This window comes from Oncorhynchus clarkii, chromosome 7, assembly GCF_045791955.1.
Source record: "Oncorhynchus clarkii lewisi isolate Uvic-CL-2024 chromosome 7, UVic_Ocla_1.0, whole genome shotgun sequence".
In the NCBI taxonomy this organism is placed as follows: Eukaryota; Metazoa; Chordata; class Actinopteri; order Salmoniformes; family Salmonidae; genus Oncorhynchus; species Oncorhynchus clarkii.
This window is the reverse complement of record NC_092153.1, coordinates 70,881,592-70,900,179: the sequence shown is the minus strand read 5'-3', so window position 1 is coordinate 70,900,179 and position 18,588 is coordinate 70,881,592.

Below are 18,588 nucleotides of genomic sequence, written 5' to 3'. Positions count from 1 at the left end.
ATGGTGTTGCCTGCGTAGAGGTGGATCAGGGAATCGCCCGCAGCAAGAGCGACATCATTGATAGACACAGAGAAAATTGTCGGCCCAAGAATTGAACCCTATGGTACCCCCATGGAGACTGACAGAGGTCCGGACAACAGGCCCTCCGATTTGACACACTGAACTCTGTCTGAGAAGTAGTTGGTGATCCAGGCGAGGCAGTCATTAGAAAAACCAAGGCTATTGAGTCTGCCGATAAGAATGCGGTGATTGACAGAGTCGAAAGCCTTGGATAGGTCAATGAAGACGGCTGCACAGTACTGTCTTTTATCGATGGCGGTTATGATATTGTTTAGTACCTTGAGCGAGGCTGAGGTGCACCCGTGACCGGCTCGGAAACCGGATTGCACAGCGGAGAAGGTACGGTGGGATTCGAAATGGTCAGTAATCTGTTTATTAACTTGGCTTACGAAGACTTTAGATAGGCAGGGCAAGATGGATATAGGTCTGTAACAGTTTGGGTCTAGGGGTTCACCCCCTTTGAAGAGGGGGATGACCGTGGCAGATTTCCAATCTGTAGGGATCTCGGACGATACGAAAAAGAGGTTGAACAGACTGGTAATAGGGGTTGCAATGTCGGTGGATAGTTTTAGAAAGAGAGGGTCCAGATTGTCTAGCCCAGCTGATTTGTACGGGTCCAGGTTTTTCAGCTCTTTCAGAACATCTGCTGTCTGGATTTGGGTGAAGGAGAAGCTGGGGAGGCGTGTAGCTGCGGGGGGGGGGGAGTTTAATCATAACACACAGCATTATTAAAGCAATATTTCTCTCATATGTGTAAAGAGTTCATTAGAGGTCCATTGTCGCTGAACAGCATGGCACTCAACCATAGTCATATATCCTTCCAACAATGTTGATGGCATTTTCATTCGTATTTCCTGTATGTCAGACAACACTAAAGTCAGAGTTCGTTGTGCTTTTTTAGATCTGATGAGCTTCCCCAGGACTTATTTTCATCTGGAATAGGTTGACCGTTACCCAACAGTCTCCCCCTTCCCCTTTGGAACAAAGCTGCCCCGTATCACACAGACACTGTGTAATTCATCAGGTACTTTAACAGAGTCTATGAAACCTTTATTATTTTATTATATTCTGAAAGTTAAAACTACCAGCAAGGTCAGTGTAACCCACTTCATGTTTATGCTGGGTTGGCGATCTTCCTGCAGTGAGATGCGTGTGTCCAGGTTCCTCTTTCAGCTACTTTGAGAGCGGTGGATGTCACCAGCAACACCTGGAATGGTCCGTTCCACCGTGGTTGGTGCCAGTTCTTCCTTTTCAGGTCCTTTATCACCACCCAGTTACCTGGTTGCACGTCATGCAGAGGTCCCTCCTTCGGGACAGGTAGGGCGCCTTTACCTGAGGGAATATAGTCTTCAAAACCCTGTTAAGTGCTTGACAATACCTTACCATTTCTTCCTCACAGCCCATCATCGTTATTCTGTTCTCCGGAAAAGGAGTGTTAGTCATTCTCATAGGTCGACCTATAAGTACCTCATGTGGGGCCAGTCCCGTCAGAGGTCCTTCCTCTCATGTACTTCAGAGCCAGAGGCAAGCATTGCACCAAGGACAGGTTCATTTCATTAATTAATTAATTCTGCTTCCCCTTGCTCACCCACAATCAAATTAAAATGTTTGGAATGGTATGGCAAACCCAGACATGGTTAAATAGTCATCCTTTGGTTTAGAGCAACTATGACTGCTGATTCTGCATCCTGACTCCAAATAACAGGATCCTGTGCGGTCATTTGGTGACGCTTGAAGGGGAGCGACTGTTTCAGCATAGTCAGGCATCCAGGCTCTGCAGTAGCCAGCCATGCCCAGTAATAACATAATGTGTTCTTTGGTAAGAGGTTTAGGCACTGGCCAATACAGGCTCCACTCTCTCAGTACCCAATTTTCTCCCTTCAGGAGTGACATTGTGACCCAAATACTTTACGGATTGTTGATTTAGACACCTTGTGACCATTTTCAGCCAGGAAGTTCAATAACGCGACAATAACGACCTCACATGCAGCCTTCGATGGAGAGCAGAGCAACAGATCATCCACATACCGAATCAGAGTGATACCCTGGGGCATCACAAAACCCTCTAAATCTTCAGATAAAGCTGCTCGAAAATGAGGCGGGTGGCAAAACAAAACATTGGGGGATTACCACCCCGCAGGTCTTGTACAGATCTCCAATCTCCATTCCCTTTTCTTACAGGAAGAATGGGTGGGTTACAGGGTGCATCAGGACATGGAAAAATTGCTCCCCTCTTAACCAAAGCCGCATGTACTGGAGCAATACCCTCTTGGGCTTGTTTGCTCAAGGGATACTGTGCTCGCAATGGTCTAAAAGTAGTCTTTGGTGCAACCACAAGAAGAACCGCCCCCTTCATTTTACCAATGTCATACTTATCAACTGCCCACAGACAATCTGGCACTTGTGATAGTAAGTGCTCATCAGTATCTAAGAGAAAAAACGTCCTCTATTTCCAATACTGGCTCTATTGGAGTTGCGGTTCTCACTACAGGGGTTACATCAAATCAACACGTTATTTCAACAATATCGTGTCTTTACTATCATTAAATTGAAGACTTATAGTTTTTTATCAAAGATTCTCTGTAATTAGTATTACGCGATCAACTGATTAATCATGTAACTGTAACTAGGAAGTCGGTGCACCAAGGAAAAATATTCAGATTACAAGGTTATAATTTCCTAATATAACATTTCAGATTTTTTCATATCTGATTCATAGTCTTCTGATTAATGAATTATTTACTTTACCTCATGTTAGTCTTATTCCAAACATCGTAAATTGTTGGTTATTTGCACAAACTCAGTCTTCACTATGAGTCATCCATACATCAATTGTCTTAAATCATTCATTTATTTCTAACTACGTAATTCACAGAAATGCATAAACAAACAAGGTAAATGTGGTTACAAGAAATGATAGGAGAATGTGCCCTAGTGGGCTAAACCGGCATGGCGGCTTGTTAGACAAAAGGGGAAGCGGGGGTCGACTAAGAAGTCACTACAGAGTGATAATTATAACAATTGAAATGCTAATCCTTTGCACATGAATTCTCTCTCTCTCTCTCTCTCTCGGTTAGAGGGGAGAGTTCAGAGTGACATTCATTCATTTGTTATAGAATGGATGTTTCAGCGGTTGTCGTTCTTCGCATTCAATGATACCGAATTCCTAGATGCAGACTAGTAATTAACATCAAAGACTTGTTCTTATTCTGTCGGCATCGATAGTCTAAGAGTTTAACCACGTGGTATGGTTAAAAGATTCAGCAATGGTCTACAACCTTTGTCCTCTCCTAATGGAGAAAAACATGGTCTGGTGATAATTTCTCAAAGTTGGGTTTTATTCGGAATTGCAGAAAAGGGGCTGTCCCAGGAGGCCTGACCCTAACTGGGCTCAGGGGCAGTCCTCTGATTTAGTTCAAATCAAACGGGAATTGTATTTTCCTTCATTAAACAGTCCAAAATCATATTACACAATTTTACAAACAGTATCATACACACTCATTCATCTTATACAACAATTAGATGTAAACCTCATATCTGAGGCTATTATATAAACAGCGTTATGGTAACGTGGCCACACCGTCTCCCATGAGCTTCTCCTAGTTGTAACAAACGGACCAGTTCTTAGCTGGCTTCTTCGCCGATCTTTTATACTTTCTCCAGAACATGAAATTTGTTCGTACCTCAAGTTCTGTGAGGTGGAAGAAATTCCTTTGTGCTCATTGAAAATTTACTCTGCCTCTTATACTATGTGGCCATGTGGCAGGGTCTTCTCAGGAATTTACGATCTCTCTCTGAACACAGCAGCCTAGTTGAAGGAGGCAAGGGGGAGGCAGATGGGGCTTGCCATACCCAAAGAGGGCAACGTCATGACAACAATTTGTAATGATGGCGACACTCTGTTCCCATCATGATCCATTACCCAATCATCATCCTGCTCAACAGCGGCTAAAGCTAGTCCTAAGTCCTTCCATTCCAAAGTGTCAATTTTAGCTACAGATAAATGCGGAACAGCCCCATTTCCTCTGAAAAACCCTTTGAGTCGCACTAAGTGTCACAGTAATCCCCACAAAATCTTTATGTACTCTACATACATATTAAGGAGTTGTAAATCATCAGGCTTATCAATACCCCCGTCTATTTCAAACCCCTCATCTCAGCAGTGTTTTGAATAATATGCGGCACAATGCAAATCATCTGGTTATTTTACTTCCCCCCCAGTTACCCACCAATGTTTAGCCAAATTCACAATATCTTTGGTCATCTCCCGTCAACTAAGTTGTCAGAGTCTAAAGAATCAAAATGGACCTGTACCAATTGTTCACAACTCAGAGGAGTAGAAATGTTCACTCCACTAGTATCACAGTGAACCTCAATCCCAAATTTGCATAGTAGGTCTCTGGCCAACAAATATTTAGGACAATGTGGAGAGGCCAGGAAAGTGTGCGGTAAAGTCATGTCTCCCAACTTCGTCATGAGTGGTTTAGTTATGTGGTCAGTCATGGGCACTCCCGATGCCCCAACCAAAATAACAGAAGCTTCAGACAGAGGGTCTGGGTATGATTTTGCATTAAAAACCGATATTTTTGCCCCCGTATCGCATAGAAATTCAATCAACTTACCTTCTATCTGAACTTGCACCATGGGCGACTGATGAGAAGAGGAGAACAGTTTCACCAACTGTGGCACTAGATTAGCACTATCTTCTGTCTTTGTCTCAACTTCCTCTTCTCCTTCGTCTCGTCAGAACCCTGGGTTGTGCACCGCTGTGTGTGGAGGAGGGGCAGTCAGCCAGGGTCCACGATCTGTTGGTTCTGGGTTGCCCTGAGCGTTTGGGCAATCTCTCTGAGAATGACCAGGTTGGCTGAATACAAAGGAGCCTTTCTGGGGACAGAAGTGGGAAGTGTGGCCAGGTTGTTGGTATAGCAGATGAAAGTCTTTGAGTTTCCTCTTCCATGGCCTCTTCCCCGGGCTTGTTCTCCACCACCACTCCGCGGGTGACCTGCTCCTTTTCCTCTTGGCGGCCCTCTGGTTGCATATGGTTGTGGATGTGGGGATTAGAAAACCAGCTGGGCCATCTGTAGTTTGGTGTCTTTCTTTGTCTTCTCCTTTTCTTTTATGTCTGAGAGTTGTCTTTCGGCAAGATTTATGTGTTCCCAGACCTCATCTGGCTCTTTGTACTCCCATCCCGCACAGTTCATACACACAGCTCCGTGCACTTCCCATTTTCTAAATAACCCCCAGTTCACTCCTGGCTTTCCCTTTTAATTTGGTATTTTATAGTTCTCAAGTCTCCGTCGTATTTCTTCCACTTTCTTCATGCTCAATGTCCCTCCTAGTGGAAAACCACCTTCCTTGTGCCACAGTGGGATCTCACTTGTTGCCCACTCTCCCTATAGTCTCATCATGGATCGGTTCGGTGTCCTCAGGAACCACCGGTTTTCTTTTTTTGTTTTCCATTTTCCTCTGTAAAATACAGAAAAACAATATTGATCAGTATAACGGATAATTATTTACAGTATAACAAGTTACAGTACAAACAAGCAATCTTTTTACATATGCTCACAAATGGAAAGAAAAACCTGATCTTAATTAAGCCTGATCGTTGTAATAATAATCCCGAGCTCTTTTGCCCCCAAAAGGGAAAGAACTGCAAAGTATATCTTCTCCCAAATGCACTTTTATCACTTTCCCAGTATATGTCTGATGAGTACTATAACAGCCCCTTTCAAACCACTATCTCCCAATAAGTTTTCAATTTAACATTAATGACACCATCTTTTATAAATGTTCTTCTTCAAGAGGCTCAGAATTAGGCTAGACTAATTCTGTTTTACTAGGCTCGACTAGTTCTTAGAATTGGGCTCGAACAATTCTATTTTCTTAAAACTAAGCTCATTAACCCATGATCAAAGTTTGTTTGGGATAGAGTAGACAGTCTCCCTTGCTCCAGTGATTTCAGGCGGGTTTCATCTGCTCCAACCTCTATGTGGAGTGAAAATTCCCTGGGTCACTGGTGACCCCCGTGCACGTTTGACCTCTCGTCTCTCTGGAATCAGTTGAAGACTGCCGTTATCTATCCCATCCTCGTCACCAAGAATTGTAAGGGAATTCTGCCCTATGTTTATACAAGAGACCACAGGAAACTTCTTTGATCAGAGGTTAGTTTGTTTAATAAGGATTGCAAGCCGGATTGCAACCCGGAGTATACACTTACAGTCATTTGCAAGTGACACACTCAGTACAACAGATGGTGTTTTCCCTTTTTATCCCCTACTGAGGATCACCCCACCCAGGGTGATGTCCCTTAACTTTAATATATATAAACTCATGATTAATAGTTGCTAATACAAAGATGTCTCTGCTAGGCAGAGTTCAGCTTATTGCTATTTGCAGTTAGTTTCCCAATACTTCTTCCTCCTATTGCTATCATGTGCTAGCAGAAGTAAGACTGGAACATAGCATCAACAGAAACTGAAAGTATAGTTTCAACAAACAGGCATATGACTTTGTACAGTTGACCTCTTCATGCACTTACAAAGTCTACCACTGATTCTTAATCTCAAGCTGAAGCAAAACATGAATCATTGTACTTTTGTAATCACAGGTAGAAATGTAATGTACATATATTATACAATTCCTTTCAGTCTCTGCATGTGGACCGCTGTCCATGTGTCTTTGTGTGTGATGCTAATTAATCATTTGGGGGTGATTATATTTGTCCTGTTACACATTTGTACAAGAGTGTAATGGAAATGTGTTTCTTGCATATCCCAACTCCCCCGGAGACACCTGCCGGGAGAGGGCCACCGTTGTCCAGCTCCCCAAATTGTGTGTGTGTGTGTGTGTGTGTGTGTGTGTGTGTGTGTGTGTGTGTGTGTGTGTGTGTGTGTGTGTGTGTGCACACCACTGATGGTTGTGTCACAGCACTCAGACATGGGCCTTTGGACATTCAAGGGGACGTGTGTGCTTGTGTGGAAAAGGGTGGCTGACACCGTCTCTAAGGCCCACTGTCTGATTTTAGACACTTCAGGGCAATAGTCATCTACACTAGAGGAATGTGAGGACACAGAATTACTGGCCTCTAATAATTTCATATCTTTACCACTTTGCCATATCGGCATTTCCCAATAACAAATCCTTTGGAAGACATGCACAGTACATTTAAATACATAACAGCTTCATTGACCTGATCAGTTTTCTCTCAGCGTCAACTGGCATAACCTTCTAGTCCTAGCAGAATGGTTTTAAAAATAAACCAGTATCCATTCAAACTGCCCAGGCCCTCATAGACGGTCAGTTATTATTAACACATATCTGAGCAATGACTCGTTTGTTTTGCTTTTCAGGCTCTGGAGGCCATGTGGAGCGATATTAACCCTTATGTGATGTGCCAGCGCACACTCTACGTGAAATCACCGCTCTGACATGGCAATCATCAGGTGTTTCCCTAACAACAGAGACAAACAGCAAAAGGACAATGGCACACTGCATGACAATGGATCTGTCCGTACATCTGTGTGTGTGTGTGTGTGTGTGTGTGTGTGTGTGTGTGTGTGTGTGTGTGTGTGTGTGTGTGTGAGAGAAATGCAGTTAACAATGAAAACCCTCAACTTTATGCTTTAAATTTGATGAATGTCCAATATAGTTGCAACAACAGCAACCTAGACAAGATTTTCTTCTGTAACTAGGGGTGTTAATTATGCTTAGCTGTGTATTAATGGAAATTGACGTTTGAATAAATTCAAATTTATCATCTTTTAGTCTAGGGAGAATGGAAACTAGCTGTTATAGGCAGAGAAGCTTGGAACTCTCTTTGCTATGGGTCCATTAATCAATTTACAGCGTGGAGATGTCACCATGGAAAGCCGAAACTCCCACCCATGAAAACCAACCTATTGATTAGAAAGTCCTGTGTAGATTATATTTTCAACCAGCAACTGTCAGGAAATAACACTGACAAAATGTTTTCACACTTTATCACTGTTAGTTTCATCAGCTGATACAAAACACAGGAAAAACAGTGGCGCAGCGGCATTGCATCTCAGTGCTAGAGGTGTCACTACAGACCCTGGTTCGATTCCAGGCTGTATCACAACCGGCTGTGATTAGGAGTCCCATAATGCGACGCACAATTGGCCCAGCGTTGTTGGGGTTAGGATTTGGACAGGATAGGCCGTCATTGTAAATTAGAATTTGTTCTTAACTGACTTGCTTAGTTAAAAAAAAATGTTTTTAAATTAAGCGACAATCAACAATCAAAACATTAACAAAGCGTTCTCCCCACCCCTGTTCTGGTAAAAAGCTGACGGATGGGGCTAAAGAAACCCTCTCAAAATTCAAACCTCTCAAATTCAAAGACAGAACTTTGGATGCAAACACTTATATTTTGAGTTCTGATAGGGTACGACAGTTGAACTGAGCTCATGAGTCAATTATAAGTTCTATTCTTCAAGAATCAAGGGGTACATATAATTAATTCACAAGTCTGAAAATGGATGTACTAACTGCAGATTGCCCCTTTAAGACTGTATTCCAGCCTTATTTAACAGTGACAATGACTCGCTGTTGTGGCCTTCTGGCCTGTGCAGATCTGCTGGGATATGACAGTGGCATCAGGATATAAATAAATCAGTGGATAAGACACAAACACACACACACACATAAACACACACACAAACATACCCTGCAAGTACAATTAGAAGCAAAAAAGTCAGCGGGGGTTTTCTAAAGCCCAGTACATCAAAGCAGCGATGCAGAAGTGGGCATGGAGCGTGTGAAGACAAATATCATCACATCAACTTCCACGCCAAGTCCAGTTACTGCTCTTTTAGAGAGTACAGTAAATAATGAGTTGGTTCCTCTATCCTCTCACTCAAATCAAATCATTTTATTTGTCACATACACAGTAATATCCTACAGTAGGATATACAGTATAGATAATGAAATAAGCGAGGCTTGAGAACTAAATCTTAACCCAATCTACTGGAGTACACGGAGATGGACATTTTCCACAGTATTAATGTATGAGTGTGGAATTAAAATTTAAACTTGAAAAAATATTATTAAAACGAACAATGCGTTGATCTCATATTAAAAGAGAGTGGCTGATGCTTCACAAACCTCGCAGTGGATTGACAGGCCAAGATGAAAGGGTTCCCAGTGTTATTTTTGCATAAGAAAAACACACTCAGCTGTCAATTATTTTCTTCTCCTTAAAGCTATTTTGCAGTGGACCTCTTACACAACACAGAAGCTTCATCAAACTTTTTTCACTGTATTGCTAGCGAGCTAGAAGTGGCTACAGAGCCTAGAGTATCTACCTCAATTACCTCGTACTTCTGCACATCGACTCGGTACTGGCACCCGTGTATAAAGCCAAGTTATCGTTACTCATTGTGTATTTATTATTACATGTTTTACTTTTCTATTATTACTCTGTTTTCTTTCTCTTTGCATTGTTAGGATGGGCCTGTAGGTAAGCATTTCACTGTTAGTCTACACCTGTTGTTTACGAAGCATGTGACAAATAACATTTGATTTGAATTTAGAAACGGTCCTTAAAAGCTGACACTTTGAAGAGTAAATAATGAAGGGGGTGAGCTTTATGCTGATTGGATGACATATGGAACTAGCTAACATATTAGTTTAGCTACTAACAACTGGCATATTTTATGATCATCATGACTAGGAAAACATACAGTTGTTACCGTCATTCGCTATCTCTTCCACTATGATAGAAAGACAGAAACCATTTACAAATCTCTTTGTGAGTGTTTAATGCTGCATCATGTCATGTACCTCCTTGCCACAACTATTCATCACACGGCAGAATGGAGATAAAGTCAAGTGTAAGTGTTTTTTTTATTTCATGGACGAGCAATGAGATAATCTGTACATTTATACCAAGAGAGATTTACATAAACCCAGCGCTTTCATTTTTATTCGTATCCAATGTATCAACCAAATGTACCAAATATTCAACCAGATGTACCAAATACTTATCCCCTATGGAGGAAAATAGAATTAGATTTGTATCTACTGTATTATCCCAATGTAAATTATTTTTGTGGGGGAGAAAACTTTACACATAACTACTTGTGAAATAGCGTAACACTTTACTTGACACCGTCAGAACCATGTTATAATTTCATAACCTGTCATAATAGGGCCATAACACTGTCATGACTGTCATGACCCATTTACACCTGTTGTGACATATATTGCATAGTGTCAAAACCCACATATAATGTCAAAACCCACATAATGTCAAAACCCACATAATGTCAAAACCCACATTTATTCAAATGTGTTTTTTCCCTTTGTAGTTGTTGTTTTCATCATATTTTAAATAACTTGTAGAAAATACCCTTTATGACCGTCATATCACGTACATGCCCTTATATCAGTCATCAGTCAAAAATAGGGTGTCCTGCTCCTGAAATCTGCTCCTGCATTCATCCCAGTCATCAGAAACAGACCATCGTGGTAGGTGCTTGTCTGGCGTCCATGTGTGCGCAATTATTCAGAAAATGTTATATAACACAAACAGACTGTTGACAAGTAAGTTATGGTGTAATGGAATGTTTTGACTTGTGTGGTAGGTTTTGAAACTCTTGTGTAGGTGTCATAACCAGCCATAAAATAATGCAATATATGTCACAAGAGATCTATATATACAGCTCTGGGAAACATTAAGAGACCACTGCAAAATGATCAGTTTCTCTGGTTTTACTATTTATAGGTATGTGTTTGGATAAAATGAACATTTTGTTTTATTCTTTAAACTACTGACAACATTTCTCCCAAATTCCAAACTGGTCAAAATAAAACAAAAAAGATTCAGTGTTGTCAGACGTCGAATAATGCAAAGAAAATAAGTTCATATTAATTTTTAAACAACACAATACTAATGTTTTAACTTAGGAAGAGTTCAGAAATCAATATTTGGTGGAATAACCCTGATTTTCAATCCCAGCTTTCATGCATCTTGGCATGCTCTCCGTCTTTCACATTGATGTTGGGTGACTTGATACCACTCCTGGCGCAAAAATTCAAGCAGCTTGGCTTTGTTTGATGGCTTTGTGACCATCCATCTTCCTCTTGATCACATTCCAGAGGTTTTCAATGGGGTTCATGCACCTAAAGCACCTTATACCACCCACCACTGCGACCTGTATGCTCTAGTCGGCTGGCCCTCGCTACATATTCGTCGCCAGACCCACTGGCTCCAGGTCATCTACAAGTCCATGCTAGGTAAAACTCCGCCTTATCTCAGTTCACTGGTCACGATGGCAACACCCACCCGTAGCACGCGCTCCAGCAGGTGTATCTCACTGATCATCCCTAAAGCCAACACCTCATTTGGCCGCCTTTCGTTCCAGTTCTCTGCTGCCTGTGACTGGAACGAATTGCAAAAATCGCTGAAGTTGGAGACTTATCTCCCTCACCAATTTCAAACATCTGCTATTTGAGCAGCTAACCGATCGCTGCAGCTGTACATAGTCTATCGGTAAATAGCCCACCCAATTTTACCTACCTCATCCCCATACTGTTTTTATTTATTGCTCTTTTGCACACCATTTACTTACTGCTCTTTTGCACACCAATATGTCAGGTCACCTGTACATGACCATCTGATCACTCCAGTGTTAATCTGCAAAATTGTAATTATTCGCCTACCCCCTCATGCCTTTTGCACACAATGTATATAGACTCAAAAAATGTTCTACTGTGTTATTGACTTGTTAATTGTTTACTCCATGTGTACCTCTGTGTTGTCTGTTCACACTGCTATGCTTTCTTGGCCAGGTCGCAGTTGAAAATGAGAACTTGTTCTCAACTAGCCTACCTGGTTAAATAAAGGTGAAATAAATCAAATAAAAAAATGTCTGGAGATTGGGCTGGTGGTCCTCCATCCACACCTTGATTGACCTGGCTGTGTGGCATGGAGCATTGTCCTGCTGGAAAAAACAATCCTCAGAGTCGGGGAACATTGTCAGAGCAACCTTGTACGTGGCTTGATTCATGCGTACTTCACAAAGACAAATCTGCCCAATTCCAGCCTTGCTGAAGCACCCCCAGATCATCACGGATCCTCCACCAAATTTCAATGTGTGTACGAGACACTGTGGCTTGTAGGCCTCTCCAGGTCTCGCAACCACTGTGAAATGTGGTGGAGGATCGGTGATAATCTGGGGGTGCTTAATAAAACAAAATGTTCATTTTACCCAAACACATACCTATAAATAGTCAAACCAGAGAAACAGATCATTTTGCAGTGGTCTCTTCATTTTGAATAGGTCAGTAGAGTACACAGCAATATGAGTACGCAATTGCTGACTTTATATAGATATTCTAAACAAAGTTTTTTGATAACTTTCAAAATTTGAAAATGTAGTAACAGGTCCATGTAGAATAAACAACCCTTTACATTCTGCTAATATAACAATGTGCACTTTCATCTTTCATTGTCATTCCCAGCCAATACAGATATGGTGCCTATCGGCATTTTGTCTGGTGGTAATGGTGCCACCTTGGCAAACATGTCACAGTGGTCATACCTTCCTGTGTGGTGTCCGGTATACAACAAGAGTTCCCTGATCCTGGTTCAGAAAATCAGGGGTTCTCCCTCCCCATATTGACTGATACCATTCAATTAAATAATTTTAAAAAGTCCAAATTGTGTACAGTAACATTTTAATGCCGAGTGCCAGGTCTCTCTACATTTAGAGACATCAGTTTCAAGCCTGTCAGTTAGTTTGAACTTCATCACATCAGCAAGTCTCCATGTGCTGGCTCCATACATGTTTATGTGAACACAGTCACTGTTTTATGACCAATGGAAGTTAGTGATATCTGACACACAAACAAAAAAAAGTGTTGCTATTACTGGACATTTGTGCTGTACTGTATTAAAGAGTAATCACCTTATTGTGGATGTGTTGAGTGGATGTGTTGTCATGACTCTCCTGTGAGGATCCAAAGGATCGGATTACATTGGATCAGCTCTACAACGCTCTCTCTCTCTCCTGCAGAGGGGGAAGAGGGATGGATGTGGGGGTTTTATGACACCTCACTCAATCGTAAACCATAGGCAGCAGACGAGTCCCTATGGGGCCTAGTTTGGGTGATCGGAATGTCTTTGTGCCTTATGAAGAGTTTACCGGGACAATATATTTCATACTCCGAATGTTGGTAATGATGAGAAATGTGAAAGATTGTCTATTTTGAGATGTCATTAAAAGTTCAATGTAGACGTTATAATGAAAACATTGAAACTTGAAGGGCTTTCACAATCATTAGTCACAACCCCGAAACGCAACACAAGGTTGAAGAAGGCAAAGGAACCAATGCAACAGTTGAGTAACTGTATCTAAGAAGGTGAATTTAAGCAAGACCATCGGTTATTCTCTTCAAATCATTGTTTGTCTACATGGCTTTCATCACCACATTGGAATCATCAACACAGCTGATTAGCCATCCTCAGGATGAGTGCAAGTAAACTGACAACTAATAAGGGCAATGTGACATCATGTGGACAATCGGAGACTTACACCCGAGAATGAAGGAGAAGGCCATCCAAAGAACGAGACCTCCATCGAACCCTTATCACCAAGCGGAACCCGGCCCACAAAGGCCTGGGTCCAACAGAGATACCCGATGAAGACCTTCAACATGGGGTACGCCAAATAAACATGTGATTCACATTTTCAAATGATCCGTTTATATTTTCCAATAATTGCTTCTTACCCATAAGAGCAGCAGTTTGGGGCAAGGTATTAGGGCTAAACTAAACGTAGTTTACAAATGTATCCAAGTGTTGATTCTCTTTCTCTCTCGCTCTCTCTCTGTTTAGATCTCCATCTTGTTTAACCAGTGTCATATTGTAGTAGTCTGCTAGGGATTTGTCATTGTATTAAGTTTATAATCAATAACCTATACCGTGTGTGTATGTGTATCTTGTGTTATCACTTTGCTTGTTAGTAAATAAATAATAAAATACATTGGTGTGGTACGGAATGATCAGTGAGACCCGAGTTTGTGAAGATTACGTCTACGACGTTCAGAATGAGACTGATATGAGGAAAATAATATTTGATGACCTATATATTCTTGAGTTAATTTTGGAAACGGTATCTCATTAAACAAACTTTTCCCATGGTGCCCCAAATTCCTAATGAGTTAATTGTTACATGATTCATTAAATTGAGTAATAATGAAACGGTTTGCAACTGCACATGGGGACAAAGATCGTGCTTTTTGGAGAAATGTCCTCTGGCCTGATGAAACAAAAAATAGAACTGATTGTCCATAATGACCATCGTTATGTTTGGAGGTAAAAGGCTTGCAAGCCGAAGAACTCCATAACAACCGTGAAGCACGGGGGTGGCAGCATCATGTTGTGGGGGTGCTATGCTGCAGGAGGGACTGGTGCACTTCACAAAATAGATGGCATCATGGGGCTGGGAAATTATGTGGATATATTGAAGCAACATCTCAAGACATCAGTCAGGAAGTTAAAGCTTGGTCGCAAATGGGTCTTCAAAATGGACAATGACCCCAAGCATACTTCCAAAGTTGTGGCAAAATGGCTGAAGGACAACAAAGTCTTGGTATTGGAGTGGCCATCACAAAGCACTGACCTCACTCCTATCGACAATTTGTGGGCAGAATTGAAAAAGTGTGTGTGAGTAAGTAAGCCTACAAACCTGACTCAGTTACACCAGCTCTGTCAGGAGGAATGGGCCAAAATTCGGCCAACTTATTGTGGGAAGCTTGTGGAATCAAATCAAATCAAATCAAATTTATTTATATAGCCCTTCGTACATCAGCTGATATCTCAAAGTGCTGTACAGAAATCCAGCCTAAAACCCCAAACAGCAAGCAATGCAGGTGTAGAAGCATGGTGGCTAGGAAAAACTCCCTAGAAAGGCCAAAACCTAGGAAGAAACCTAGAGAGGAACCAGGCTATGTGGGGTGGCCAGTCCTCTTCTGGCTGTGCTGGGTGGAGATTATAACAGAACATGGCCAAGATGTTCAAATGTTCATAAATGACCAGCATGGTCGAATAATAATAATAAGGCAGAACAGTTGAAACTGGAGCAGCAGCACGGTCAGGTGGACTGGGGACAGCAAGGAGTCATCATGTCAGGTAGTCCTGGGGCATGGTCCTAGGGCTCAGGTCCTCCGAGAGAGAGAAAGAAAGAGAGAATTAGAGAGAGCATATGTGGGGTGGCCAGTCCTCTTCTGGCAGTGCCGGGTGGAGATTATAACAGAACATGGCCAAGATGTTCAAATGTTCATAAATGACCAGCATGGTCGAATAATAATAAGGCAGAACAGTTGAAACTGGAGCAGCAGCACGGTCAGGTGGACTGGGGGCAGCAAGGAGTCATCATGTCAGGTAGTCCTGGGGCATGGTCCTAGGGCTCAGGTCCTCCGAGAGAGAGAAAGAAAGAGAGAATTAGAGAGAGCATATGTGGGGTGGCCAGTCCTCTTCTGGCAGTGCCGGGTGGAGATTATAACAGAACATGGCCAAGATGTTCAAATGTTCATAAATGACCAGCATGGTCGAATAATAATAAGGCAGAACAGTTGAAACTGGAGCAGCAGCACGGTCAGGTGGACTGGGGATAGCAAGGAGTCATCATGTCAGGTAGTCCTGGGGCATGGTCCTAGGGCTCAGGTCCTCCGAGAGAGAGAAAGAGAGAAGGAGAGAATTAGAGAACGCACACTTAGATTCACACAGGACACCAAATAGGACAGGAGAAGTACTCCAGATATAACAAACTGACCCTAGCCCCCCGACACATAAACTACTGGAGGCTGAGACAGGAGGGGTCAGGAGACACTGTGGCCCCATCCGAGGACACCCCCGGACAGGGCCAAACAGGAAGGATATAACCCCACCCACTTTGCCAAAGCACAGCCCCCACACCACTAGAGGGATATCTTCAACCACCAACTTACCATCCTGAGACAAGGCTAAGTATGGCCCACAAAGATCTCCGCCATGGCACAACCCAGGGGGGGGGGGCGCCAACCCAGGATGACCACATCAGTGAATCAACCCACTCAGGTGACGCACCCCTTCCAGGGACGGCATGAGAGAGCCCCAGTAAGCCAGTGACTCAGCCCCTGTAATAGGGTTAGAGGCAGAGAATCCCAGTGGAAAGAGGGGAACCGGCCAGGCAGAGACAGCAAGGACGGTTCGTTGCTCCAGAGCCTTTCCGTTCACCTTCCCACTCCTGGGCCAGACTACACTCAATCATATGACCCACTGAAGAGATGAGTCTTCAGTAAAGACTTAAAGGTTGAGACCGAGTTTGCGTCTCTGACATGGGTAGGCAGACCGTTCCATAAAAATTGAGCTCTATAGGAGAAAGCCCTGCCTCCAGCTGTTTGCTTAGAAATTCTAGGGACAATTAGGAGGCCTGCGTCTTGTGACCGTAGTGTACATGTAGGTATGTACGGCAGGACCAAATCAGAGAGATAGGTAGGAGCAAGCCCATGTAATGCTTTGTAGGTTAGCAGTAAAACCTTGAAATCAGCCCTTGCCTTAACAGGAAGCCAGTGTAGGGAGGCTAGCAGTGGAGTAATATGATAAAAAATAATTTTTGGTTCTAGTCAGGATTCTAGCAGCCATATTTAGCACTAACTGAAGTTTATTTGGTGCTTTATCCGGGTAGCCGGAAAGTAGAGCATTGCAGTAGTCTAACCTAGAAGTGACAAAAGCATGGATTAATTTTTCTGCATCATTTTTGGACAGAAAGTTTCTGATTTTTGCAATGTTACGTAGATGGAAAAAAGCTGTCCTTGAAATGGTCTTGATATGTTCTTCAAAAGAGAGATCAGGGTCCAGAGTAACGCCGAGGTCCTTCACAGTTTTATTTGAGACGACTGTACAACCATTAAGATTAATTGTCAGATTCAACAGAAGATCTCTTTGTTTCTTGGGACCTAGAACAAGCATCTCTGTTTTGTCCCGAGTTTAAAAGTAGAAAGTTTGCAGCCATCCGCTTCTAGCAAGGGCAATGTTGGGGCTTCACCATGTTTCATTGAAATGTACAGCTAGCTGTGTGTCATCCGCATAGCAGTGAAAGTTAACATTATGCTTTCGAATAACATCCCCAAGAGGTAAAATATATAGTGAAAACAATAGTGGTCCTAAAACGGAACCTTGAGGAACACCGAAATTTACAGTTGATTTGTCAGAGGACAAACTGATATCTTTCCGACAGATAAGATCTAAACCAGGCCAGAACTTGTCTGTGTAGACCAATTTGGGTTTCCAATCTCTCCAAAAGAATGTGGTGATCGATGGTATCAAAAGCAGCACTAAGGTCTAGGAGCACGAGGACAGATGCAGAGCCTCGGTCCGATGCCATTAAAATGTCATTTACCACCTTCACAAGTGCCGTCTCAGTGCTATGATGGGGTCTAAAACCAGACTGAAGCATTTCGTATACATTGTTTGTCTTCAGGAAGGCAGTGAGTTGCTGCGCAACAGCCTTTTCTAAAATTTTTGAGAGGAATGGAAGATTCGATATAGGCCGATAGTTTTTTTTATATTTTCTGGGTCAAGGTTTGGCTTTTTCAAGAGAGGCTTTATTACTGCCACTTTTAGTGAGTTTGGTACACATCCGGTGGATAGAGAACCGTTTATTATGTTCAACATAGGAGGGCCAAGCACAGGAATCAGCTCTTTCAGTAGTTTAGTTGGAATAGGGTCCAGTATGCAGCTTGAAGGTTTAGAGGCCATGATTATTTTCATCATTGTGTCAAGAGATATAGTACTAAAACACTTGAGCGTCTCTCTTGATCCTAGGTCCTGGCAGAGTTGTGCAGACTCAGGACAACCGAGCTTTGAAGGAATACGCAGATTTAAAGAGGAGTCCGTAATTTGCTTTCTAATAATCATAATCTTTTCCTCAAAGAAGTTCATGAATTTATCACTGCTAAAGTGAAAGTCATCCTCTCTTGTGGAATGCTGCTTTTTAGTTAGCTTTGCGACAGTATCAAAAAGGAATTTCGGATTGTTCTTATTTTCCTCAATTAAGTTAGAAAAATAGGATGATCGAGCAGCAGTAAGGGCTCTTCGGTACTGCACGGTACTGTCTTTCCAAGCTAGTCGGAAGACTTCCAGTTTGGTGTGGCGCCATTTCCGTTCCAATTTTCTGGAAGCTTGCTTCAGAGCTCGGGTATTTTCTGTGTACCAGGGAGCTAGTTTCTTATGAGAAATGATTTTAGTTTTTAGGGGTGCAACTGCATCTAGGGTATTGCGCAAGGTTAAATTGAGTTCCTCAGTTAAGTGGTTAACTGATTTTTGTCCTCTGGCGTCCTTGGGTAGACAGAGGGAATCTGGAAGGACATCAAGGAATCTTTGTGTTGTCTGTGAATTTATAGCACAACTTTTGATGGTCCTTGGTTGGGGTCTGAGCAGATTATTTGTTGCAATTGCAAATGTAATAAAATGGTGGTCCGATAGTCCAGGAAAAACATTAAGATTAGAAGGCTATCCAAAAC